The following is a 27,015-nucleotide window of genomic DNA, read 5'->3' on the forward strand; positions in this document are numbered from 1 at the left end:
TCTCATTTTTACAGATGAAGAAATAATCTTAGAATGCCTAATTGCCTAATTTCATGCAGTTGAGCCAGCAATATGATTCCAGAGCTATGCTCTTAAATCTCTGGGTTCCAGCAACATTTTTAGCTGTTTAAATTTTATATTAATGTGCTTATCTTATGCTAAGTGCTGGAGATTGAATTGTGAACAAAAAGCAGACAGGGATTCTGATTTTGGGTTGCTTAAAGAACAGTAGGGGAGACAGACAGTCAGATCACACAAATGAAAATAAAATAAAAACTGCTGTGAGTGCTATGAAGAAAAGGTTCATGGTGCTATATGTCTGTAACTCTGAGGAACCCGACCTAGTCCTTGGGTCAGGAAGGCTTCTTTGGGGCAGTAAATTTGTGATGAGGGGTGAAGAATGAGTAGACAAAGAACAAGGAAAAGAATATTCTAATAGAGGAAGGGGGTTATACACAGGCAGGAGGGAAAATGGAACTTTATTGAACATTATAGGATTATAAAGATCATTAATATCCAGTCTCTTTCACTTTTGGAAATCCTTGCCATCTTTCAGATTCTAGCCCCAGATTCAGGTTCTTTTTTTCTGAGGCCTTATTCTAGCTAGAATTGCTTAGTTCCTTCTTATAAACTCCAAAACTCTTTATAAATAATGGGTCACTTGTCAGAGATTGTTTTCTGTTATATTTCGTTTTGTTTCTCCTACTAAATTGTAAACTCGGGGCACCTGGGTGGCTCAGTTGGTTAAGCATCTGACTCTTGGTTTTGGCTCAGGTCATCTCACCGTGGTGAGACTGAGCCCCGCATTGGGCTCTGCCCTGGGCATGGGACCTGCTTAAAATTCTCTCTCTCCCTCTCCCTCCCCTCCCCACCCCCCACTTGCACACACTCTCTCTCCCTCAAAAAAAAATTGTAAACTCTAAGTGGAATTGTTTTACCAAATTTTGTATTCTCTACAATACATAGGTGCCTGCTTTTCGTATAATTCTTACTCAAAAACATTTCTGAAAGCACATTAAGAATATTTTTCCCTCTCTTCCATTGGATAAAAAGATATGGCTTATTTAAACAAAGATATGGCTTATAGGGAACTAACAGAATTCATATTGACCAAGAGAGCATATGTGAACTTGTGTTGTTTAGAAAAGCTAGTGTTCAACTTACTTTCAATTCCCCTTTTTTTCCTTAAGATTTATTTATTTATTTATTTGACAGAGAGAGAGAACACAAGCAGAGGGGAGCGGCAGGCAGAGGGGGAGGGAGAAGTAGGCTCCCCATGGAGCAGGGAGCCCCATGCAGGGCTTGATCCCAGAACCCCTGAGATCATGACCTGAGCCAAAGGCAGATGCTCAACCAACTGAGCCACCCAGGCACCCCTCAATTCCCTTTTTATGTCACTCTTACATGTTCATTATATGTTGAGTTATGTCTGGTAAACTCTGTACTTGTGGGCCCAGAACACTTTTGAGTTTCTGTACCCCAACCCTTAGCAGAAAAGATGGTGGCTTCTGTGCTATATTTATTACTGTAGTTTATTGCTAAGTCTAAAGTGTCTACAGTTTATTGGAGGGGAAGGGCTTACCTGTCTAATTCTTTTCTTAAATCCAGAGAAAACTGACATGGATGTTCAATGAATGCTTGAAGTGGCAATATCATTAGGGAAATGAGATGATATTAAATGTGAATAGTGGACACCTTGTAGTGAGATAGACCTGGGTTTGAATCCCAGCTCCAGTGCTTACTAGCTATTTGAATTTTGTCACATTTCCTTACCTCAGATTTCCTGTCTATAGAAATCAGGTAGCAATACTAATTTTATAGGGTTGCGAGGATTTCAGTTAATGTACTTTACGTGTCTAGCCTCATGCCTGAAAGGGGAGTACCAAGTATCCTGACTGTCCTCCTCTTTTTGTTTCTTTGTTTTTTAACTTAAAAAAAAATGCAGATATGCTACAATTGATATAATGCAGAAAAGGATATCCGGTATAAGGGATGGCAGAGCCCAAACTTAGCAGATAAGTGAGATTACCCACACACTATAAAATGTAATGTAGAAAAATAGTTACCTACATCTTTCTTCATAACAGAAGTAAAGAGCATAATGAATGCAAGTCTGTTCCTCAAGTATAGAATGGGGCTAGTCTGTCTTGATATCGGCTTGTGTAAAAAAGATCTAAGGTTTTCATTGTGGAAGCTTTTGGTTGCATACCCAGCATCCATTTCTTTCTTTCATCCTGATCAGAACCCCAGTTCTTTGGTTCATGAATTCACCTCTATCTTTCTGTGTCCCTGGGAAAGATGACTCCACCTCTAAGGTAAGGGGTAGCTCGATCTGTCTTAAGTACATGGCATTTTCTTATAAACTGTTTTAAATCCAGGAGCAGGGATAAGACTTAAGTTGTCTTATTCAGTCATGAGGGAGCAGTTATTTACATTTTACTATTAAAAGACTTACTCTTCTTTTACTTCTGTGACTCTTACCTTCTCTCTCCCTTTATTCTATTTTCTATTTCCTTGGGTAGAACTTGCACCAGTAACAATCCTTTGATATGTACTGAGTTCCAGTTTGGAGGACACGCCTCTCACCCTCTCCAATCTCAGGTTTTCCGCCAAATTGGGTTACTTGGATATGAGAAAATTTAGTGTCAGGGCGCCTGGATGGCTCAGTCGGTTAAGCATCTGCCTTCGGCTCAGGTCATGATCCCAGGGTCCTGACATCGAGCCCTGCATCGGGCTCCTTGCTCGGTGGTAGGCCTGCTTCTCCGTCTGCCTCTGCTGCTCCCCCTGCTTGTGCTTGTGCTCTTTCTCTCTCTCTGTCAAATAAATAAAATCTTGAAAAAAAAAAAAATTAGTGTCATTTTTAACTCATGACTCTTCTTTATATTCCATGTCCAATCAGTAGTTTAAAAAATCTTAAAATGCCATACAACTTCCTGTTATCTATACTTGAGATCCTCATCAGAGCAGAGTCTTGATAACCTGCTCTTGTGTTAGTACCTAGAAGAACATGCACCTGAAAGTTAGGCATGTCAGATAAAGAAGCTTTGGTATATGATATGACTTGATGTTAGGGTCTTCCACTGGTGAGCCTCTGCAGATAGATCACTCCTCAAAGGGAATCTAGAGGTAAGCAGTCTAATCAAGACTTAGCTCCATCAGTTTATTCAACAAAAATTATTGAACACCTAATATGTGAGCTACAGCAATGAGCAAAACAAAATGAGTGAAAATACCTGCCCTCAGGTACCAACTCTCACTCCCCCCATCTCTTTCTATCTTCTATAGATAGAATACAGCAAAATACAGCATCTTTAATTTTTAAAAAATCTCACAATAATATTTGAACTCTGGAAATCAATTTCAGGAAAATTGGAACATAAGGAACAAAGTAAAAGAAGGTTTTTATTTGGGGGGGAACAGAAAAAAATAATACTAATGAGATAACTCTAAGTCTGAATTCTAGAACATTCTAAAAATTATACTCTGAGGTACCTGTAGTAGTATTGTTAAGGAGAAGGAAGTATAGGTTAATGATCCACAGCAGAATTTCTCAACCTTGGCACTGGGTCAGGTTGGACCTTTTGGCCCAGATAATTTTTTGCTGTGAGGGGCTGTCCTGTGTTTTATAGGATGTGTAGCAACATCACTGACCTCTACCCACTAGATGCCATCATTACACTTCCTCAGTTGTGACAACCAGAAATGTCTCCAACATTGCTAACTGTCCCCTGGAGGGCAAAATTGCCACCATTTAAGAAGCTCTGATTTAATGACTTTGGTAAGTGCTTTACCAAATATATTATTGCTTCATAATTAATATCTTATAATCTTTTCTTTAGACAGAAATATAGTCTAAAATGACTTTAGAAGGCCTGGACATTTGGGATAAGAAATTACCAAGTTCATATTTAAGTAACATAATGGACTGAAAGCTACATATGAAATATTTTAACATTTTAAATTTTAGAATGTTATGTATTCTGATTATAGATGTAGTACATGTTGAGTATAGGAAATTTAGACAAAGAATATAAAGATGCTATAAAATAAAAATCACTTCTTATCCCATCACCCAGAGAAAATTACTGCTTATTAACTTTTACTGTATTTTGTTTTACTGTTTTTCTTCTCTTTGTAACTTAAATTCTAGTTTTGAGTCATTTACTTTTTTTTTTTTTTAAAGATTTTATTTATTTATTTGAGAGGGAGAGAATGAGAGACAGAGAGCACGAGAGGGAAGAGGGCAGAGGGAGAAGCAGACCCCCTGCCGAGCAGGGAGCCCGATGTGGGACTCGATCCCGGGACTCCAGGATCATGACCCGAGCCGAAGGCAGTCGCTTAACCAACTGAGCCACCCAGGCGCCTGAGTCATTTACTTTTTTTATGTGCTTTGTCTAAAAGTTTTTTTAAAAACAGGGAAAATAATTTTCAATTCCCTTTGTCATATTATTGCCAGTTATAAATTAGAGGAGTTTAAAACTAAATTATAATAGGAAAAAATAGGGATTTACAAATTAATTTAGAAGTTGAGAAAAGGAAGGTATAGAGAAACACATATACATATGCATTTGAGTGATTCTAAATAATATTTGTGGATGAAGTGTAAATTTTTTGAAATAAGAGTAAACCTAACAACTTATATTATTTCTTCCTTTAATCCACTCATAATTTCACAACTCTGAATATGTGAGACATTTATTTTTAAAATTTAAATCCTTTGGGAAATTTTGTCATTTGGGAAAAACAGTAACAGAATTATATTAATGTTTTTATTTTCATATGCAAAGTATTGAAAAGGTTGTTTTTATTTTGTATAAAAATTTTAAAAATTTAGGTCATCATGAAATCTTCAGCTAGTTTTTCAGTTTTATAGACAAGTTAATATTTTTTCTCCTGATAATGGAATTCAGTTCTGCTAACTATATTTAGAGATGACCTTCATTTCCAAAATATATTACTTAAAGTTCTGTAATATAGTTGTCGTAAGTTTAATAAAATGCCATGAAATAATTGTTATAGATTTGTAGATTTATTGTATATATATGTTACAATTTATAGATTTAGGCAAGTTTTGATGAATCTGTATATATAGCCAAAGCATATTAAATATCTTGTCTGTGTCATTTGCAGTTCTGAGAAGGTGAATTTTTATTTCTTTCAAAAAGGAAGATGTTTGGCTGCATAGCAGGAAGGGAAAGCATTCTGGGCATGGAAAATGATGCAGGTGTTAAATGGTAGAAGCAGTCCTTTGAGTTTGAAAATTTTCTATGACAGGGAGTTCCCAGGAGCCCTTCTTAACTTTAAATTCCCAAATTGGTTTCAGAGATGCACAAATGTGTATATTCCTTTTTATGCCCAGGTCATATGCTGACCTAAATTTAAGTGGCAAATACACTTCAGGTTCCATCTTACATAATAGAAATTAAAAACCCTTGTTAAAGGAAAAATTTTCATTTAATATGAAAGGAAGCAGCCTTTATATCCTCTTTAAATATAACTTTACCAAGAATGATTGACTCATTTTCTAGTCATCCACATATTTATTAGTTGTCACCCATGTATGTCCTCCATACACTGAGATTTCCCCTCTGTACTCAGACTGAATTAACCTTTTCGTATCATGTCCACTTAAATTGTTGGCCATCCTACTCATTTTTTCAACACAACCACGAGGAACAGCCCATCCTTAATCTACTGTTATTAATTGTATTCCTGCCGTATATTAAAAGGTATGCCTATTGCTATCATTTTCTGTTATATATTCCATGCTATAAATTTTCTCTTGCCTCCTGAGTGCTTGGCCCATTCTTAAGATAATGCTAATTAGAATCGAGGTTGGACACCACAATAGGTTCTGAAACATCTTATTTTAGCTAGCAAAAATAGAGCATCACAAAGGATGCAGGATATATCCTCCCACACTATAAGTTCACCTTAGCTTTTGTGTCTTTTGTGCTATTAGTTCCCATCTTTTCTAAAACACTGCTATTTTAAAATCTTCCACTCATTTTGCTCCTCTCACGACTCTGTGTGTGTGTGTTTTTCTCCTCTTTCTCAACTTCCACCCCCACTCCCTCTTCCTGGTGTAAAGAGCTTCTGTAGGAAATTGACAATTGGTGTCTTTCTGTTTCAAAGTCTTTAACAAGTGGAGCTGGCTGTTAAGAGAAATTGACCAGGTTCCTGTGATCCTTGTCAGTTTCTCTGATTAATCAATTTTTCTCTACTGGAGAAGCTGCTTTTAACAAAAGAAAACTAGCTTGAAATTTCAATCATTTGCCCATTGCTGCCTCGCATATATCTGCTCTTCTTTCTCTATCATTTTACGTTTTTATTATAAACTTTTAATTATTGGTTTGTCATTACCTCATTTGTAATGGAGAGTGAAGAGCCATTTTCCTGTAATTCATATATCCTCAATGATTCTTACTAATTCTGATACTTGCATAATTTAATTTATAAAGCTGGTTCCTATTCAAAAGACAATGCCTACAAAGCAAAATGAGTGCATTTCTTTCCTAGTTCTTGTTGACTTTCCTGCAAAAACCAAGGCCAAGCAATTCCAGAGAACTTAATAAAAGGAAATCATGCTATCATAGAAACTAATACAATGAAATCCAGAAAAACCAGGGAGAGTTATTTTATTGCTCTTTATTAATAGGGATATTTCTTTAAACATGTCAAATACTGTTATATTTAGAAGCAGAATTAAAAGAATGTGTCTTTAGGTCATGGATAAGTTTGAACAGCCAAGTTAGTCTGAAAATTAGGTTATAAGATCTGAAGAAAAAATTGACAAAATGGGCAAAATGTATTTGGAATATCTCTTAGGCTTTACGTAAAGGTGTTTGCACATAGTGATATTAGATAATAGAATTATCATAGGAAGGAGTTCATTTGAATGGCTTTAGGTTCAGTGATGAGATTGAATGATGACTAATACTCCAAAGCATATTTTACAAATAAGTTATTTCATGGTATATTATTATTATTTTTTTTAATTTTAATTTTTTTTTTTTAAGATTTTATTTATTTATTTGAGAGAGAGAGAATGAGAGACAGAGAGCATGAGAGGGAGGAGGGTCAGAGGGAGAAGCAGACTCCCTGCCGAGCAGAGAGCCCGATGCGGGACTCGATCCCGGGACTCCAGGATCATGACCTGAGCCGAAGGCAGTCGCTTAACCAACTGAGCCACACAGGCGCCCCATTTCATCGTATATTATTAAGTGTTCCTTGAACAGAAAAAAAAAGTCCATCTTCAGTAAGTTTGGGACATTCTTGGTTATACAGACCCTGTTTCTTCATTTAATATGTGATTTCTTAATGCCTTATCATATGATACTGTGCTATCAGTCTCATGGGTCATGGTTCCATGGGAGCAAGCACTGAGAAACTCTTGGCTGATGGCTGGCAATCTGTGCATTAATCAATATTAACATCTTTACTCCTCAGCTTATAATTTATCAGTAAGTTAGAAAAAATTAAAGATCTTTTAAATATCTGCTGAACATTTTTAGTGATACATTTTTATTTTACAGACCAGAGACTTAAATAATATTTAAGATATCCAGAAAAGCTGGGGGCACATAGTGGTTCATCATATGAAAATAGCTTAACAGATGAGATAAAATCAGGTAAGTATTAGAAAACATCAACCAGGGGCGCCTGGGTGGCTCAGATGGTTAAGCGTCTGCCTTCGGCTCAGGTCATGATCCCGGAGTCCTGGGATCGAGTCCCGCATCGGGCTCCCCGCTCGGCAGGGAGTCTGCTTCTCCCTCTGACCCTCCTCCCTCTCATGCTCTCTGTCTTTCATTCTCTCTCTCTCAAATAAATAAATAAAATCTTTAAAAAAAAAAAAAAAGAAAACATCAACCATGTGTCTGGGCAACTTAAAAGGAGAGTGAGGATAGCTCAAGATTGGTAAATGGTGCTTGTGGTAGTATAGGGAAGCTGAAATTTGGCCAGGGTAGATTCCGTGTCAGATGGAAAAGAAAACAAAAACAAGTGATACACAGTTGTACACAGTCGCCTTTTAACTAGCAGCTTCTGGGAATAACCTCTGGCCGATAGTATGGGGCTTTTTTTTTTTTTTTAATTTCTGATCTGTTGCAGATCAAATACTTGTGCACAAATGCTTTCCTCAGGTTACATACTTGTTGTGGTCCACTAATGAGCAGTTTACTGGCAGTACCGATCCTCCAACCACACCAACACTGTGACTGGATTATCACCACTTCTCCCATGCTCTCAACTAGAAAATGTCTCACTGCTTACAACTGCCTACAGTTTTTCCCACTGAGGACTAACAATTCTACAAGTAGAGAAAAAAATTATTTAAAAATATAAATGCTGTTTCTATATCAGTGATTGTAATTTTGGTAATTTATGGACCAGCAAACATTTCAAAAAATGTGGATGATTTGGTAAATTTCTACTAATTGGCTTTCCAAAAATCATCTTGTGTGTATTGTGCATTTTACTGACGTATAGAATATAGAACACAATTTACAAATAATAATACATACACAATATTCTTTATTATAAATTCCATGTAGCCAATTGTTTCTCACAGAATGCCTTTGTTGATTTTTTTTTCTGGAACTCTTGTGTCTATAGCTAAACTATGTTTGCAGTTGAGGAACAAGTATAGTTTTATGTGAATATTAAATGAGTAACAACACAAAAGTTAAATAACAAAGACAAAGATGTATGTCAGAGTTTTATTATAAGTGACTTCTTTGCTGAATTGGAAAACAGTTTTTCCAGTAAGAACAGAATATTTCCTCTATTTTTATAATATTTACAGTGTAACAGCTATAGACATAATACACTGTTGTATTTCATTTGCATTTATTAACAATTTCTCCATCACTTTCCTAAGTGTCTAGACAGTCAAATTTTTTAAAAAGCCCTGATTTGTAGCATTTGCCCATTAGTTTCAAGCTATCAGTGTGATGTCTGTGTAGAGTTGGGAAGAAAGGCACAGTGATACACCATTTTGTAGTAATTCCACTGTACAGATTGAATAAATGTAAATAACCTCAAGATGATAATAAAATGTAGCAAAATAATTAGGAAGTAATGAGTTTTAAGTATTTTTTATTCTTTTGTTCATATAATTGTATATTTTTACAGTTTAATTTTTAATAATGGCTTTTTTTTAAGATTTTATTTATTTATTTGAGAGAGCAAGAGAGAGAGAGAGAAAGCATGAGAGGGGAGAGTGTCAGAGGGAGAAGCAGACTCCCCGCTGAGCCGGGATCCTGATGCGGGACTGGATCCTGGGATTCCAGGATCATGACCTGAGCTGAAGGCAGTCACTTAACCAACTGAGCCACCCAGGCACCCTAATAATGGCTGTTTTTGACAACGATCTCGTGGAATTCCTAGAGATGTAACAGCCAGTTCCTTGAGCTGGCACAAGCCAGCTCTAGCCCACTCCTCCAGTGCCTATTTTGCCATGGAAGGACATTTATTTGTAATTACTGTCATTTCATGAGAGGGATATCATCTCTGAATAAAAGAAAAACCTAAGGAAGACAACTTACAAGCATAACCATTGTTCTTATTTTTTACATTTCTTTAATACAGTGTTAAAAATGTCACTTGAGTTCCTACATGGCTGTTTAGACGCCACTGTCCTCTTGAGTAGTGTAGTAACATGCAAATGAAGCTATTTTTCATTTAGTCTAGTGAATAAGTACCAATGATCACCCAGATACTTTTCTGTTTTGTAGTTAGTAGGTTACTGTTAGTCTTTAGAACTTTATAATCTGAAGGGGTGAGGAGAGTCACTCATAGATAAGAATGTTAGAAAACAAGTCTCGAAGACTTAAAATTTTGTGCAGGCCTTCTTTTAAATCTGCTACACTGCATCAATAGGCACATGCTATGTAAGAGATACTACTACCCTGGGACTGTTATCTTTCCGCTGTTGGGTAGGCCTTGAGCACTACTTTGTGCACCACCCCCTGCAGTTTATGATGTATATACATTTTTTTAAACACCCTTCTTGCCCCTCTTTTCCTTCCACCCACTTTGATACTGAATTAAGTTTCCTATTACCACAAACTTAGTGACTTAAAACAACACATATTTATTAGCTCATAGTCTATAGATCAGGAGCCCAACACAGGGTGAATGGGATCTCTGCTCATAATATCTCAAGGCTGAAGTCCAGGTGTTGGCCAGCTGTGTTCTCATCTCTCACTCAGAGTTCTCTTTCTGACTCATTCCTGGCGATGGTACAAATCAGTTCCTTGTGGCCATAGGACTGGTCTTCCATGTTTTTATCAGATGTTGGCCAGGTACCACTCCCAGCTCCCAGAGGCCAAACTCACATTCTTGCCTTGTGGACCCTCCCATCTGTCTTCATGTCAGCAAGGGTGGGTCAAATCCTTCTTCAAATCTCTGACTTTTCCTTCTCCCAACACCCAGAGAAAAATTTCTTCTTTTAAAGTATGATTACATAGAGTAACTTTAATTATATCTATGATCACGATCATAGGAATCATATCCGGTCATCTTGACAAAGGGGGGAATTTTGAAAGGTTAGGGTAATTGGGAGTCCTAGAATTCTATCCACCACAAATACTAGATATATCATTTAATCATAATGGTGGCTATGTGGAAAGTTTCAACTTAGTGATAAAACTTTAAAAATTATATCTGGAAATAAAGTCTGAAAAAATATAAAAATAAAATAAAAATAAAAATTTATCTGGATCCAGTAACTATTTCCTTCAGAATAGAAATTAATTTTTGGTAATGAAAATTTAATCTCTTGAATTAGCATGGAGCTAATGGAGCAAAGATAATAACATTTAGAAAATAAAATAGTGAAGACAAGATTGTATTTAATTCTTTTTTTTTTTTTTTAAGATTTTATTCATTTAAGAGAGAGCAAGAAAGAGGGCATGAGCCGGGGGTAGGGGTAGAGGGCTAGGGAGAAGCAGACTCCCCACTGAGCAGGGAGCCCAACTTGACTCCGGGTTCCATTCCAGGACCTGGAGATCATGACCCGAGCTGAAGGCAGATGCTTAACCATCTGAGCCACCCAGGCACCCCAAGATTATATTTAATTCTTAAGTCTAAGTAATTGGTAGAATAAATTAAAGACACAACTTATTTTGAACACTACCTAAATGTTGGTTAAGAAAACAAGTTCAAAGATATCTAAACATTACCTAAAAATGATACATCTAATACAAATGTATAAAATACAGAGCCTTGGGCCGCCTGGGTGGCTCAGATGGTTGAGCATCTGCCTTCGGCTCAGGTCATGATCTCCAGGTCCTGGGCTCGACTCAGCTCAGCAGGGATTCTGCTGCTTCCTCTCCCTCTGCCTCTGCCTCTCCCCCTGTTTGTGCTCTCTCTGTCTCCCTTTCTCTCTCTCTCAAATAAATAAATAGATCTTAAAAAAAAAAAATACAGAGCCTTGTTTCACAAAAGCCCAACTAATATGTTTACTCGAGAAGAGGGAGTTTCACCAAGGTTGAGGGAAAAGGTTGAAACTCATAGTAAATAAAAATTCTTTATTGAAAAACCTGGCTTATGGAAACAGTTAAGCAAAAATTTATGGCAAAATTTATTGCATTCTTGATAATGCAAATATTGACATGAACAAAAATGTAGGAAAATCAGCCTATGATTGAATTATGGTATGTCCGTACAATGGAAAAACTTGGAACCATTCATCTAACATTTATTGAACATCTCCTATGTGACACATTTTGCTTAGCTCTGAATAGAATATTAGCCATCAAAAAAAATCCTTTGAAGCATAACTAATAACTGAGGAATGTTCATTATGTAGGGTTAAGTGCTGTAAAACTTAATTTATTAAACATGATCCTAGTTTTATTGATATGGATAGAAAAAATTGAAGGCAAGAAAAGCATTTTATTTTATTTTATTTTTTATTTTTTTTAAAGATTTTATTTATTTATTTGAGAGAGAGAATGAGAGAGAGAGAGCACATGAGAGGGGGGAGGGTCAGAGGGAGAAGCAGACTCCCTGCTGAGCACGGAGCCCGATGTGGGACTCGATCCCGGAACTCCAGGATCATGACCTGAGCCGAAGGCAGTCGCTCAACCAACTGAGCCACCCAGGCACCCAAGAAAAGCATTTTAAAAAGATAAATTGTGATTGGTTCTTTCTATTTTTTCTTAATCATAATTATAAAGAAGCTGAACACCTTCCTTTCTTAGCTACTCCCAATATTTATACTCTAGTGATCTATAAAACATTGCTGAGTTCATTTTATAATGTGTTACATGTCTGTTATGACTTTTTGACATATACTTATAAAATATTTGACAAAATGTTTTTAAATATGTTAAACTGCTGTATGTTATAATGGTATAAACTATAGCATTAAATATTTTTCTGATGCTCAGAGTACATAATATGTTTTTTCTAAGTTATTCAGAGGACAAATTTCTGAATAAAAACATGAAGAAAAGAGGAGAATGTCCTTTTACTCAGAAATGAGAGAAAAATAACATGGTGTGTCTGTGATGGAGAAAGCAAAGTCCTTTTATTTAGGTAGAAAGGGAAGGGGTAGGAAAGGTACATCACATTTAGTAAGTATCTAATAAGGGTCAGACACTGTATAATGCAAGTTTATTATTTTATCTCACTTAATCTTTATATTCATCTAGGTTAGATATTATTTCATTTAAAATGACAAGATTGAAGCTCAGAAGGTTAAACTTGAATGAAGTTAGAATTCGTAAGTGCCAGAGCTAGTATTCCCATCTGTGAGAACAGAGCCTTTTCTATTATATTTTTAGTGGGTGAATGGAAATTTAATTGTATGCTTTTTAGTAGTTACTTAATTTCAGTGGAGATTTTGGATGTAAAAAGACATAGAGTAGTACTTAAAATGTCTCTTTTATAAGCAAATCACCTATACATCCAACATCTGAGGTTTGATTTAATGGTGAGAGTAGAAAAGGAAAAGAACTGTATAAATGAACAGACTTTTATTAAAGAAAATCAACAACTTATTAAGGTGCTGAAACTAGATATTTTAGAGTAGGTATTGTATAACTATTCTTCTAGGTTATGTTTCTACAAAGAAATATTTAGTGCTCTGTTGTCCAGCATGGTAACCACTCATAATATATAGCTCTTTAAATTACTTAAAATTAATAATGTAGTCTCTCTACTACAGTAGCCACATTTCAAGTGCTCAGCAGCTACATGTGGTTAGTAGCTGTCTTATTGGACAGTATAGATATAGAACATTTCCATCATCATGGAAATGATGTGCTGACTTTGTTTCTTTCTATAGGAAATAATTTCAGTTTGGTAGTTGTGAGCTTAATTTTTCACTTTAAGCAATTTTTACCTGGGGGTGCCTGGCTCACTCAGTTGGAAGAGCATACAGCTCTTGATCTCAGGATCATGAGTTTGAGCCCTACTTTGGGTGTAAGAATTACTAAAAAATAAACTTTAAAACATATAAAAAATTCTTATCTGTTTAATAAGGTAGTCACACTATAGTTTCCCCATTTAAATGGATTAAAAGTAAATTAGAAATTAAAACATTCTTTATTAGAATTTTTACTATTTCAAAATTGATTTTTGTACTTAATATTTTAAGATTATATTATTGAATATAGTTATAATTAGACCATATTCATATATGGATATTTATATATCCATAATTAGTGTCATGTGGTATGCCATCATATGAATATGCTATATTCTATTATTAATCAATTGATTTTTAAATGTTTTTGCTATTGTAAACAATACTACCCTGAACATTCTCTTACAAGACTTCAGGTACACATATGCAAAAAATTTCTATAGTATATAATCTAGAAATAGAATTTTTGGGTTGTAACGTGTATTTTCAGTTTGATTAAGAAATGCTAAATTATTTTCTACATTGGTTATATCAGTTTGTACTCTGAGATTGTAAAGTTGTCTTCCCTTGTTTTATTTTTAAAGCTTTAAAATATTCTTTCACTTTTTTTATTATTTTTTTTTAAATTTTTTTTTTAAGATTTTATTTATTTGCGAGAGAGACAATGAGAGACAGAGAGCATGAGAGGGAGGAGGGTCAGAGGGAGAAGCAGACTCCCTGCTGAGCAGGGAGCCCGATGTGGGACTCGATCCCGGGACTCCAGGATCATGACCTGAGCCGAAGGCAGTTGCTTAACCAACTGAGCCACCCAGGCGCCCTATTCTTTCAATTTTAAGTCCCTGATTTCACATATTTATATTAACATTATTAAGATTACTTATACTATTGAATAACCATTGTTTAGTTTGTTTAAACAAACTAAAAGGTAGGATCTTAAATCTTATTTCTTTTTTTTTAAAGATTTTATTTATTTATTTGACAGAGAGACATAGTGAGAGAGGGAACACAAGCAGGGGGAGTGGGAGAGGGAGAAGCAGGCTTCCTGCTGAGCAGGGAGCCCGATGAGGGGCTCAATCCCAGGACCCTGGGATCATGACCCGAGCCGAATGCAGACGCTTAAAGACTGAGCCACCCAGGCGCCCCTTAAATCTTATTTCTTATGAGCATCAGCATAAGTAGCAATTCTGAAAGCAATAAGCTGATCATCTTGTAAAGTTACTCTTTCTTGTAGCATTTTACGAAGAAGCTTTTTGTCATTAAAAACTACACCAATGCTTGATAGAATATTCTCTGCCTTTAACCTTACTTAGGTGAAGATTCATGGCAAAATAAAATTTTTCTTTTGTTGCAAATTAGCAAATCAGTTACTTGTGTATTTGGTTCTGTTTTGTGCCAGGCATAGTGTTAGTTACTTAGGATACAAATTGTATTAAGTCATGGGTTCTGTCTTCAAGGACCTTGCAGTTCAGAATAGGAAAAAAAACTGTAAATACAGAAATATATTAAAGTGATTTATTTATTTATTAAAGATTTTATTTGAGAGAGAATGAGCGGAAGAGAGAGAAAGTGCATGAGCAGGGTGAGAGGGAGAAGCAGGCTCCTCGCTGAGCAGAGAGCCCGATGTGGGGCTTGATCCCAGGACCCTGGGATCATGACCTGAGCCGTAGGCAGATGCTTAATTGACTGAGCCACCCAGGCATCCCTTTATTAAAGTGATTTCAATGCTGTCAGGAAAACTTGTACATTGGAATCTGAAAGGAGAATATGCTTGACTTGTCAAAGTGTTAAAACTATTTTATATGAGGTGAATATTAAACTGAGCTTATGAGAGCAGAATATTTGTCAGACATCTAGAGGAAGTGATTCTCAACAGAGGGAGCACTATACCCAGCGCCTGGCATATTTTAGGACACTTCAGATCATTGACTATGGCTGAAGGGTGAGGGGACAGTGTGAGAGAGTCAGCTGAAGAGGTGGAAGAGGAGGAAGGTTGGGCCTTTAGCTTACTGGCACTGGGGAGCCATTGAAGGATTTTAGTGGATTTTAAGTCATTAAAGAATTTAAAGCAGGGAACTAATTTGAACAGATTGTTACTCTAGATGGTTTCTGCTGCAGTGTGATGGTGAAGATGGATTTGAGAGAGGTAAGCGAACTGCAGTTCGGGAGAGGTAGAGAGGGCCTTAACTAAGGTAGTAACTCTAGCTATAAACTGGAAGATGAGAGATGTTAAGAAAAATATCAGAAATATTCAGACTTGGTAAACTGTTGGTTGTGGGGGGTGAGAGAAGAGGAAGAATATGAATCACTACTTGATTTCTGACTTGGGTGCTTGAGTGGTTGGGAGAGACACAAGGATGGAAGTTAGAGAAGGAGAAGGGGTATCCAGTTTTGGTGGACCAGGTACTGAGTTTTGTTTTAGAAATGGGAAACGTGAGGGCCCTATGACCATCCAGTTGGATATCCGTGTGGGTCTTAGAAGAGAGGTATGGATTATGGTTATAGATTTAGATAGAAGTCATCATATTTGGGTGGTAGTGAAAGTAAGTTTGGAAAGCATCATAAAAGAAGGAAATGTAAAGTTGAAAAAAGAAGCCAGGAACAGAATTTGGAAAGTACCAGTAAATAAAAGGAATTAATGACAATCTACAACCTTCTTTGTAGTGATATAAAGATATAAATATTTGGATCCACATGAATCTTATCATTTTTTTTATTATTGAAGTATAATTAACAGTGTTATATTAGTTTCAGTTGTACAATAAAATGTTTCAATAATTTTATACATTATTCAGTGCACATCACAATTACCGTACTCTTAAGGAACTTACCTTTTTTAAAAAAATATTTGAGAGAGGGAGTAGGGGGAGGGGCAGACAGAGAGAAGCAGACTCCCTGCTGAGCATGGAATCCATTGTGGGGCTCGGTCCCAGGACCCTGAGATCATGACCTGAGCCAAAGTCAGACGCTTAACTGACTGAGCCACCCAGGCACCCCAGAACTTACCTTTTTATGGAATTAAGGAGCAAATGTATATGCGCTTGTGATGGAAAAAATTACTTAACATGTAAGTTAAATGGATGAAACATGGTATGAACTGTAAGAGTATATACTGAAACTAAAAACAGCTTGGTGTTAAATAATAAAAAGAGGCTTTTTATTTACTATTTCTTTTTATTTTTATTCTTTTAAAGATTTTTATTTATTTGACAGGGAGAGAGCATGAGAGCACAGGCAGGGGGAGCGGCAGAGGGAGAGGGAGAAGCAGACTCCCTGCTGAGCAGGGAGCATGATGTGGGGCTACATCCCAGGACCCTGGGATCATGACCTGAGCCGAAGGCAGTTGCTTAACCAACTGAGCCACCCAGGGCGCTAAAAAGAGGCTTTTTAGATATGTTTTTTGAATAAGATTAAAATAAATACAAATGAAAACCATTATAAAAACTAATAGTATTGGGGCGCCTGGGTGGTGCAGTTAGTTTAGCGTTTGACTCTTGGTTTTGGCTCAGGTTGTGATCTCAGGACGGTGAGATTGAGCCCTGAGTCAGCCTCCATACTCAGCATGGACTGTGTTTAAGACGCTCTCTCCCTCTCCCTCTCTCCTCTGCTCTCTCTCTCTCTAAAAATAAATAAATACATCTTTTTAAAAAAAGCTAATAGTATTATTGATAATGAACATATATAACAAAATGCCATCAGGAACACACCTGAATCAAACAAAATTGGATTTATTAACTTGTAGCACTGAGGAACATGGCACATCATGTGGAACCTTGAAGCATCTCAGTGAGAAGGTGTTAGAAAGGACTTCTAGGATTTGGGTTTATGATTTGGGGGAAGGTCAAAGCAAGGGTTTGATGCTGTCAAAAAGCAGAAGTAATTTCGTTATTGGGGATCCTAATAATTCTTTTTTTTTTTTTTAAGATTTTATTTATTTGAGAGCACAAGAACACGGTGAGGAGCAGAGGGAGAAGCAGACTCCCCACTAAACAGGGAGTCCAATGCGGGACTCGATCCTGGGACGCTGGGATCATGATCTGAGCGGAAGGCAGCCACTTAACTGACTGAGCCACCCAGGCGCCCCAGGGGTCCTAGTAATTCTTACCTAGAAGGCAGGAAGAACATAGTGGTGCTAAAACTAGAATTGGTGAGGAAGCAGACATATTAGCATAAAAGGGGAGTGTTTGACCATTTCTTGGTTTGGACAGTGTTGTTTTTGTCTCTGTTCAGATAAAGTCAGAGTGGCCTTGTCTGATTTGGGGTGTTCTCCGAAATTGTTTATGTTCAAATAAAATGTTATGAACACCTTGGCATGGCTCTAAGTGCCGAGCCAACTCCCAGCGACACAAGACCGGAGTGATAGTGACGGACCAAGCCCTGGCTGTCCGGAGCTCCTTTTGTCTTTCTTAGTCTCTAACAGTGGTAAGAAAATTCATCAAAGGCTTGGTGGCAAAGACAAATGTTAGGTGTTGTTAGAAGTGCTCTATGCTCTAATAAGTTTGTAGTTGGGATACAGTAAGGATGATAAGAGAATTTTGGAAGGATGGAAAGGTAAGGAGAGGAGAGACCAACTGGTGAATGTTGTTTTTTTTTTAAGATTTGTTGATTTTAGAGGGAGAGGGAGGGGAGGGGGAGAGGGAGAGAGAATCTTCAAGCGGACTCCCTGCAGAGCATGGAGCCTGATGTGGGGCTCGATCCCACGGCCCACGAGATCATGACCTGAGCCTAAATGAAGAGTTGGATGCCCAACTGACTGAGCCACCCAGGCACCCCAGGTGAATGGTTTTTAAATGATCAATTTTGAATATAGTTTAGGTAGATTTCTGAACTGGATTATGGTATGATGAAATTAGTGTTTGTGGACAATACAATTGCCTTTTAAAATTATTAAATATCTAAAAATGATTTTAATGAACATTTTACCTTGTCTATATACTTCAGAATATTTTCCTTAAAAGTATTTGTCCATATACTTTTTTACATTGTTACAATTACTATTTTGTATTCTGAACTTTAAAAAATATTTACTTAATGTACCATCATACACTTTATTCTGTGTTTTTATCTTGTTTGAAGAGGATCATTTCAATAGTTGTCTCTGAGGCTGTTTTCTCAGAAAGGGAAAAGCAGTAATATGAAGGATATAACAGACATTTGGGAGGAAGAATTAACAAGCATCTATTACTGGTGAGATGGAGTAAGGGAAGAGAAGAATAAAAAATTTTGAATCCTTGAAACTGACAAAGTTGAACTATTATCTATATACATAGTTTCTCAGTTGGATGATGTATTATAATAGAGTATCAACAAGAGTTTGTAACACCCACCAGCACTATTTCTTCAAGATATCTTGAAAGCTGCAAAATATACCCGATTGTTAAAATGATCAAGTATTTTTAGGTTGAAGTTTTGACATTTGGTGACAATGGTAGAAAATAATTATGAGGGACACCTGGCTGGCTCAGTTGGTAGAGCATGCACCTCTTGTTGTCAGGGTTGTAAGTTCAAGCTCCCCACATTGGGTGTAGAGATTACTTAAAAATAAAATCTTAAAAAAGAAAAATGTTAAAAATATTAGAAAATAATGATGAGGGTAGAATTTAGTAATGGTAAGATATTCATACTCATATCGAAATTAGAATTTATAATCTGCGTGTGGCTGGGTTCACATCGTATAAAAATTAGTCTGAGAACATAAGTGAAGGCTGGTACTTCTGGGTTAAAAGGCCTGGCATCCCCATTGGTATTAGTGGTGCTCATTGGAAGGAACACTAGCCTTTCATCCTTAATTTATTCCCCTTGTGCCTATTTGATAAGGTTGTCTTCTTTAGATGACTTTGAAAAAAAAAATGTCTTATTTATACATCATGACAAACTAAGGAGAAAAAGGTTCCATTATTGGAGAAGCCTGACTGGTTGAAAGATTATTTTAAACTTTTTTATACTGTAAAAGTTAAAAGGTATACTATACTTAATTTGTTTTAACCATATATAAAATAATTTTAGATATGATGTGTAATACAGATCAAACCACAATATAACAGAATATTAAAATTAACATATCTAATTCATGGCCTGTAATTTTAAGTGTGTCACATTATAAAACTCTATAAGGGAAAAACCTAGAAATGGTTGAAGTTCATTGCAGTGGACTTCAAACCTATCATATAATTGAAGTCCTGAGACTACATTTCATTCTTAAAGCATAAAGTGAAGCTAAAAGAGGAATGTAAAATTCATTAACATTTTATCATTTTATTTAGATTTTTCAATGTTAAATTTTAACAGGGAGCATACTTAACAATGAACATATACCCAGATAATTTAGGATTAGATGATTTACTTCATCTAATTTTACTGTTAGCATAATAGTTTAATTAATTGTTAAAATCTAGATAATAATAAGGCTATTATTCGTGATTTAAAAATTTTTTTGACCTTCACCATTTATATTTAACTGGTTTTTCTCTTCAAACTTCACAGCTGTGTCATGTTACAGCTGCATGTATGAAAAATTAATTTATTCTCGCTCGTTCGTTTCCTCTTAGAATCCAGTATCATTAATCATTCACTGATGTTGACACTTAAAGTCAAATTTATATATAGATTACCTATTACTTATAAAAATAATGATGGCTGTTTATATAATGAGTGAAATCTCTTATTCCAAATATATTTTATTTTATAAAGTACAATTTATTTACACATCGGCGTCTCAGACATTTAAGCAAAGTGAGTACATTATGTATAAATTAAATATGTGTGGATCTTTTTCATATTAACTGTATCATTAACCAGACTTCAGTCACTTGGAGAAACTTGTTGGGAAATTGAAAGGCAGAGTATGAAGTAAGAAAATTATTTACAACACATAGACAAAGGGTTAATGTCCTTGAAGTATAAAGAAGTCTTGTGTATTAGTAAGAAAAAACAAGCATCTTTGTCAAAAACAGGCAAAGGACAGGGACGTAGAAATTCAGAAAAGTATAAATACAGAAACTAAAGAAATATAAGTTTAAAGCAACACTTAACAGATGAGAGTTTGGCAAGTTATTATTAATACTATTTTAATGATAATACTTGATGTTGTGGAAATTGGAGAGAAATAGTCTCCTATACCTCTGGCAGAGATATATACTGATGCAAGTTTCTACAGTATAATTTGGCAATGCACATCAAAAGCCTGTGAATAGGAATGGATGTACACAGAGATTTTTGTCAAAGCACTTTTTATAAAAACAAAGAATTGGAAACAAATGTTTATTATTAGATGATTGGTTAAATTATAAACCCCCATGTAATGTAGCCAGTTTTTTTTAAATGGTGTTTTTAAAGTTAGATTGTTAAACTGTATTCAGAAGTGTCTTTGATTTCCTTCAGGGTACTTTGAGGACCACTGGGAGGGGGGAGGCCAAACTCCATTCTGCTCAATCAGAGCAGTTTTGTCCCTGTTTTTTTTTTTTTTTTTTTTAAAGATTTATTTATTTATTTGAGAGAGCGAGAATGAGAGAGAGAGAGTACATGAGAGGGGGGAGGGTTAGAGGGAGAAGCAGGCTCCTCGCTGAGTAGGGAGCCCGATGCGGGACTCGATCCAGGGACTCCAGGATCATGACCTGAGCCTAAGGCAGTCGCTTAACCAACTTAGCCACCCAGGCGCCCCTGTCCCTGTTTTTTAATATACAAGTTTCAAAAAATGAGAATATGCCTGGGAAAAGGGTGGGAGGGGGGAACATTTGGCATTCGAAGTGTTCAGTGCAAAGGAAAGATATTTAGTTACCTTGCCAAATGAAAAGTAGTAGAGTATAAAACACTGGGTATAAGGGTGCCTGGGTGGCTCAGTTGTTAAGCGTCTGCCTTCGGTTCAGATCATGATCCCGGAGTCCTGGGATCGAGCCCCGCATCGGGCTCCCTGCTCAGCGGGAAGCCTGCTTCTCCCTCTCCCATTCCCCCTGCTTGTGTTCCCTCTCTCACTGTGTCTCTCTCTGTGAAATAAATAAATAAATAAAATCTTAAAAAAAGAAAAATTGGGTATAGTTGGGTCTCAACATTTAAAAATATTGTAACTCCATCTGTCTATGCATATGAGAAAATGGAAATTTATTGTAATAAATTAGGTAACAAAATCGTAAAAAAAAAAGGCAATAGTGATATGATGGAATTTCAGGTGATTTTTACCCTCTGTTTTGTTTTGTTTTTAAAACACATTTCCAGCAAGTATTTATTATTAGTTAAACCGTGATTCAGGATCCCAGGGTGGGGATTGCCATGTACCTTCTCCCGCCTTCACAACACTGGGAGAAGGATGGAGGACAGAGGAGAGGTGGAGTAGACCCGTTTCAGATCTTGCCAGGAAATGTGCCTTCTGCTTGGTGATCATCCTAGGTTGACACCCAGGATATGGGGCAGAGGGACTTGTACACACACTGGTACCATTGACACGTGGAGACAACACCGCCTTTATCAGTCATCATCTTTTCACAGCGCTGGAGGTCCAGGTGGTCCTGCCAGCATTTCTTGGTCTGGTTCTGGTTGGGGAAGTGGCTCTCAGAAGGGGCAGTCCAGTAGTTCTTGATTTTGGTCTTGGTGTCTTTTTCCATGGTGCTGACTCCAAAAGACACCCTGGAACAGCTCACAGCTCAGTGTCTACCCTCTGTTTTTCTTATCTATATTTCATAAAATGAACAGGTGCTATGTATGATGAGGTGGAAAAAAGCAATAGCAATTACTTATAAATACTTTTAAAGTGCTATCACATTTCCATGCAAAGTCCCCTTTTAATATTGGTGTGGTCAAGTATAAGATTTACTACATGGCAGCTACTGTTTTAAGCAGTTGACATACATTAACCCATCTAATCATTATAACAACCCCAGTTAGGTATTATTAATATACACAAAACGTAAATTGACCAAAGTCATGCTGCTGATTAGGTCTACCTTGATACATTACCTCTTGTTTACAAAGAATTCCATCTTATTAAACTCCAGCTTATATTACCAATTCCCATAAATTTCAAAAATAGTTTATAAGTGCTAGATGTGAAAACATATATAGATATATTGACATGTTTGTATATATTTTGTATTTTCTTTGTAATCTCATCCTGTTAGAAGCCTTTGACTTGCTATAACTTCACTCATTGCCACCATCATAAGCAGATAGGAAAGAAGAGGATCTTCTGAGTTGATCAGATGCTCATCCTTATTAAAACATTTTAGGGGCACCTGGGTGGCTCAGTTGGTTAAGTGTCAACTTTTTTTTTTTTTAAGATTTTATTTATTTATTTGACAGAGAGAGACACAGCGAGAGAGGGAACATAAGCAGGGGGAGTGGGAGAGGGAGAAGCAGGCTTCCCGCTAAGCAGGGAGCCCAATGCAGCGCTCGATCCTAGGACCCTGGGACCATGACCTGAGCCGAAGGCAGATGCTTAACAACTGAGCCACCCAGGCGCCCAGGTTAAGTGTCAACTCTTGATTTATCAGGTTCAGGTCATGATCTCAGGGTTGTGAGATCGAGTCCCATGTCGGGCTCAGCACTGGGCATGGAGCCTGCTTAGTATTCTCTCTCTCCCCCTCCCTTTGGCCCTCCCCCCTCTCCCTCTCTCTCTAAAAAAAGAAAAATAAACACCTTTAAAAAAAAAACGCAATCTTTCAGAAACCTGTTTATGATAGTGCTGGCCCTGAGTTACTGTTTGTTTTTAAGCAAGCTGAGCAGCACACACATACAGATATGTACAGTGTCTACATGCTGGGCCTCTGGAACACGTGCAAATCATTTGCCCTTGGAACATACACAAATCATGGGTTTTTATACTTGAAGATGGCATTTCTTTTGGTATTATTTCCTGGTCCAGACTTCCCACTGTCAGCAAGATTTATGCTTGACTTATTTATGGTAGTAACTGATTGTGTTGAGCCATCCACATATTCTCTTATCTGTGACCCTTTGGGCCTTCACAAAACTAGGTGAAAAAGCTAGGAGGGAACTGAGTGCATTTAGAGACCAATAATCCCTATGTAATGTGCTTTTTTCAACAGCAGATAGTTCATTTACAAAATACTGTTTAGGTTTGATGAGGGTTAGAAAGATTCTAAGGGAAAAGGGTCATGTAAGAGAAAAGAAGAATTACTAACAAGGGTAATAAAGTATGCTGAACAAATGGATGGAGAATATAGGAGAAAATGAGTATAGGGAAGTATGCTAATGAAAATATAGAAATTAAAACAGTATTACTAAAAGGTGATGACCTAATCAGGGAAATATTATGATATCCCTATGAGTAAAATGAGCCCTTCTCCACATTTTTCTTGATGTTAAAAAATCCATATCCCTAGCTGAAAGATAATTTTTAGATAAGTATTTAAGTATTAGAAAATCCATATGTGGCACATAAATTCATATGTAGTCATAAATTAATGAAGCCCTTGCCTAAAACTACATGTGTTTCTTTTCTCTTTGATTGTATAATTTGTGGTAATGTAAAAATTGTTATTTGGTGTAGCTGGGACCTTGGCTTATGTGTATCCAGTGATTCATCCAGTGAAAGAATTAGAGCTGAGTTGTGGAACTTGTTTCATGCCTGGAAAGATCCCCTGGGGCTTTGTGACCCTTCTGTGATCATTGGAGCAGGCTGGGCACTTGAAGAGATTCTCTAATTTTTTTTAGAGGAGGAGGGTTTGTTCATTCTTCGCCCAACCTTGCACCCGCCATAAAGGTTTTCTCCCATGGCATATAATATCCTGCTCTCTGATACATAGATTGGAAGATGAAGGTAGTCATAGAGTTAATAAAAACATTTCAAAATAATGTAATATCTCATAGTCATTACTCTATGTTAATTATTTTACATTAATAGGACTGAACAGTATAGGGATGTAATCTATTTCCAAACCTTTGCAAAGTACCTCTCAGATCTTTATGACTTTACTCTAAGACTGTGTATCCAAGATGGTAGTCACTAGCCTGTGTGGCTATTGAAATTTAACTTAATAAAAATTAAACAAAATATTTGGCCCTCAGTTGCACTAACAGTGTCTTAAGTGCTCATTAGTTACTTATTAGCTACCACCGTGGACAGTGCAAATGTAGAACGTTTCTATCCATTGCATAAAATTCTATTGGTCTGTACTCCTGTAGAGGAGATATATATACATATGTATATGTGTCTTTTGAGGAGGTCATTGATGTTGCCTCACCCATGTCTTCTAAAGTATAAGTTTATTGAAGAGAAATAACCATATTTTTTTCAAGTTGATCAGAGGTTCTTACAGCTTTGACAGTATATTATGATGACAGATTTGCAAATTAGCTAACTTTACTATGAGGAAAGCTTCATTCAAGTTAATCAGTTATAGAGATTTACTGTGTTAATCTGTAAAATATTTTAAAGTTGGGCTTCTGGGAAATAGCATTATATAGGTAGTGAAAAAGAACACTTATTTTCAATACAGGAAATGTGATCTTGTCCCAGCTTTGCCACTAACTAGTTATAAGACGTTGGGCATTTTCCCTCCATGACTTACTTATTTTATAACTGGAAATATATCTTATAACTGGAAATTTATAATTGGAAATACTTTTCTTTTAAGATTTCCTTATTTATTTATTTTAGAGAGAGAACATGGGGGTTGGGGAGGGGCAGAGGGAGAGGGAGGGAGAGAGAATCCCAAGCAGACTCCCCGCTGTGTGTGGAACCCAATGTGGGGATCAGTCTCACAGCCCTGAGATCACAACCTTGAGCCAAAACCAAGAGTTGGGCACTTAACAACTAAGCCACCCAGATGCCCCTGGAAATACTTTCTGACCTCCTTCACTCTTTCATCCCCACCCCGCCTCTGGCAGCTACTAGTCTCTTCTCTGTATCTGTGAGCTTGGGGTTTTGTTTGTTTGTTTGCTTTTTAAGATCCCACATGTGAGATCACCACATTTATCTTTTATTATCTGACTTATTTTACTTAACATAATGCCCTCAGAGTCCACCCATGTTTTTGCAAATGGCAAGATTTTCTTCTTTTTTTGTGGCTCAAAAATATTCCATGTATATATAAATATAAACATATAGTATGTGTCCCGTTTTCTTTATACATTCATTTGTTGGTGGACACTTAGGTTGTTTCCTTATCTTTGCTATTGTAAATAATGTTGCAGTAAACATGAGGTTGCATATATCTTTTTGAATTAGTGTTTTCATTTTTTTCTGATAAATACCCAGAAGTAGAATTTCTGGATCATATGGTAGGTGTATTTAAACATTTTTGAGGGGTGCCTGGGTGGCTCAGTCGGTTAAGCGGCTGCGTTCAGCTCAGGTCATGATACCGGGGTCCTGGGGTCGAGCCCCGCATCGGACTCCCTGCTCAGTGGGGAGGCTGCTTCTTCTCCCTCTGCCTGCAGCTCTGCCTACTTGTGCTCTCTATCTGTCAAATAAATAAATAAAATCTTTAAAAAAAAAATAAAAAAAACATTTTTGAGGAACCTCCATACTATTTTCCATAGTGGTTGCACCTATTTACATTCTCTCCAACAATGCCCAAAAGTTCCCTTTTGGGGCGCCTGGGTGGCTCAGTCATTAAGCGTCTGCCTTCAGCTCAGGTCGTGATCCCAGGGTCCTGGGATCGGGCCCCTCGTCGGGCTCCCTGCTCGGAGGGAGGCCTGCTTCTCCCTCTCCCACTCCCCCTGCTTGTGTTTCCTTTCTCACTGTGTCTCTCTGTCAAATAAATAAATAAAAATCTTTAAAAAAAAAGTTCCCTTTTTTCCATATCCTTGTCAACACTTGTTATCTCTTATCTTTTTGATATAGCAATTCTAACAGGTATGAGGTGATATTTCATTGTTGTATTAATTTGCACTTCCCTGATGATGAGTGATGTTAAACATCTTTCCATGTATCTGTTGGCCATCTGTATGTCTTCTTGGAAAAATGTCTATTCGGATCCTCTGTCTATTTTCAGTCGGATTGTTTTTTGCAGCGGAGTTGTATGAATTCCTTGTATATGTTGGATATTAGCCCCTTATCAGATAAATGATTTACAAATATTTTCTCCCCCTCAGTAGGTTGCCATTTCATTTTGTTGATTTTTTTGTTTTTGCTTTGTGTGTGTGTGTGTGTTGATATGCAGAAGCTTTTTAGTTTGATATAGTCTCATTTGTTTATTTTTACTTTTTTTAAAAAAGATTTTATTTATTTGACAGAGAGAGACAGTGAGAGAGGGAACACAAGCAGGGGGAATGGGAGAGGGAGAAGCAGGCTTCCCACTGAGCAAGGAGCCTGATGCGGGGCTTGATCTCAGGACTCTGGGATCATGACCTGAGCTGAAGGCAGACGCTTAACAACTGAGCCACCCAGGTGCCCCTGTTTATTTTTACTTTTGTTGCCTTAGACTTTGGGCATTTAATTTCCCAAAGTTAATTTTGGATTTAATTTCTTCATCTCTAAATTGTGGGTTTAAATAAAATATTTTTAAAAGTCTCTTTGTTGTAACAGTTACTTGCTATTTGTTTTCTGATACAACTTTTATAAAAGACCTATGGTTTTGTTTTTGTTTTTTTAAAGATTTTATTTATTTATTTGAGACAGAGAGAATGAGAGAGAGCACATGAGAGAGGGGAGGGTCAGAGGGAGAAGCAGACTCTCTGCCGAGCAGGAA

At 36.8% G+C, this 27,015-nt stretch overlaps 1 protein-coding gene and 1 pseudogene across 2 annotated transcripts in view; one reads left to right on the top strand and one right to left on the bottom strand.

Moving 5' to 3' along the window:
• Positions 1-27,015, top strand: part of LIN28B (lin-28 RNA binding posttranscriptional regulator B) — a 131,537-nt gene that overhangs the window by 23,027 nt on the left and 81,495 nt on the right. The gene's annotated exons all lie outside the window — the stretch shown is intronic.
• On the bottom strand, positions 21,632-22,102 carry LOC102727520 (cytochrome c oxidase subunit 6B1 pseudogene; annotated as a pseudogene).

This window comes from Leptonychotes weddellii, chromosome 8 (genome assembly GCF_054177405.1).
Source record: "Leptonychotes weddellii isolate Sample4059 chromosome 8, ASM5417740v2, whole genome shotgun sequence".
NCBI lineage: Eukaryota > Metazoa > Chordata > Mammalia > Carnivora > Phocidae > Leptonychotes > Leptonychotes weddellii.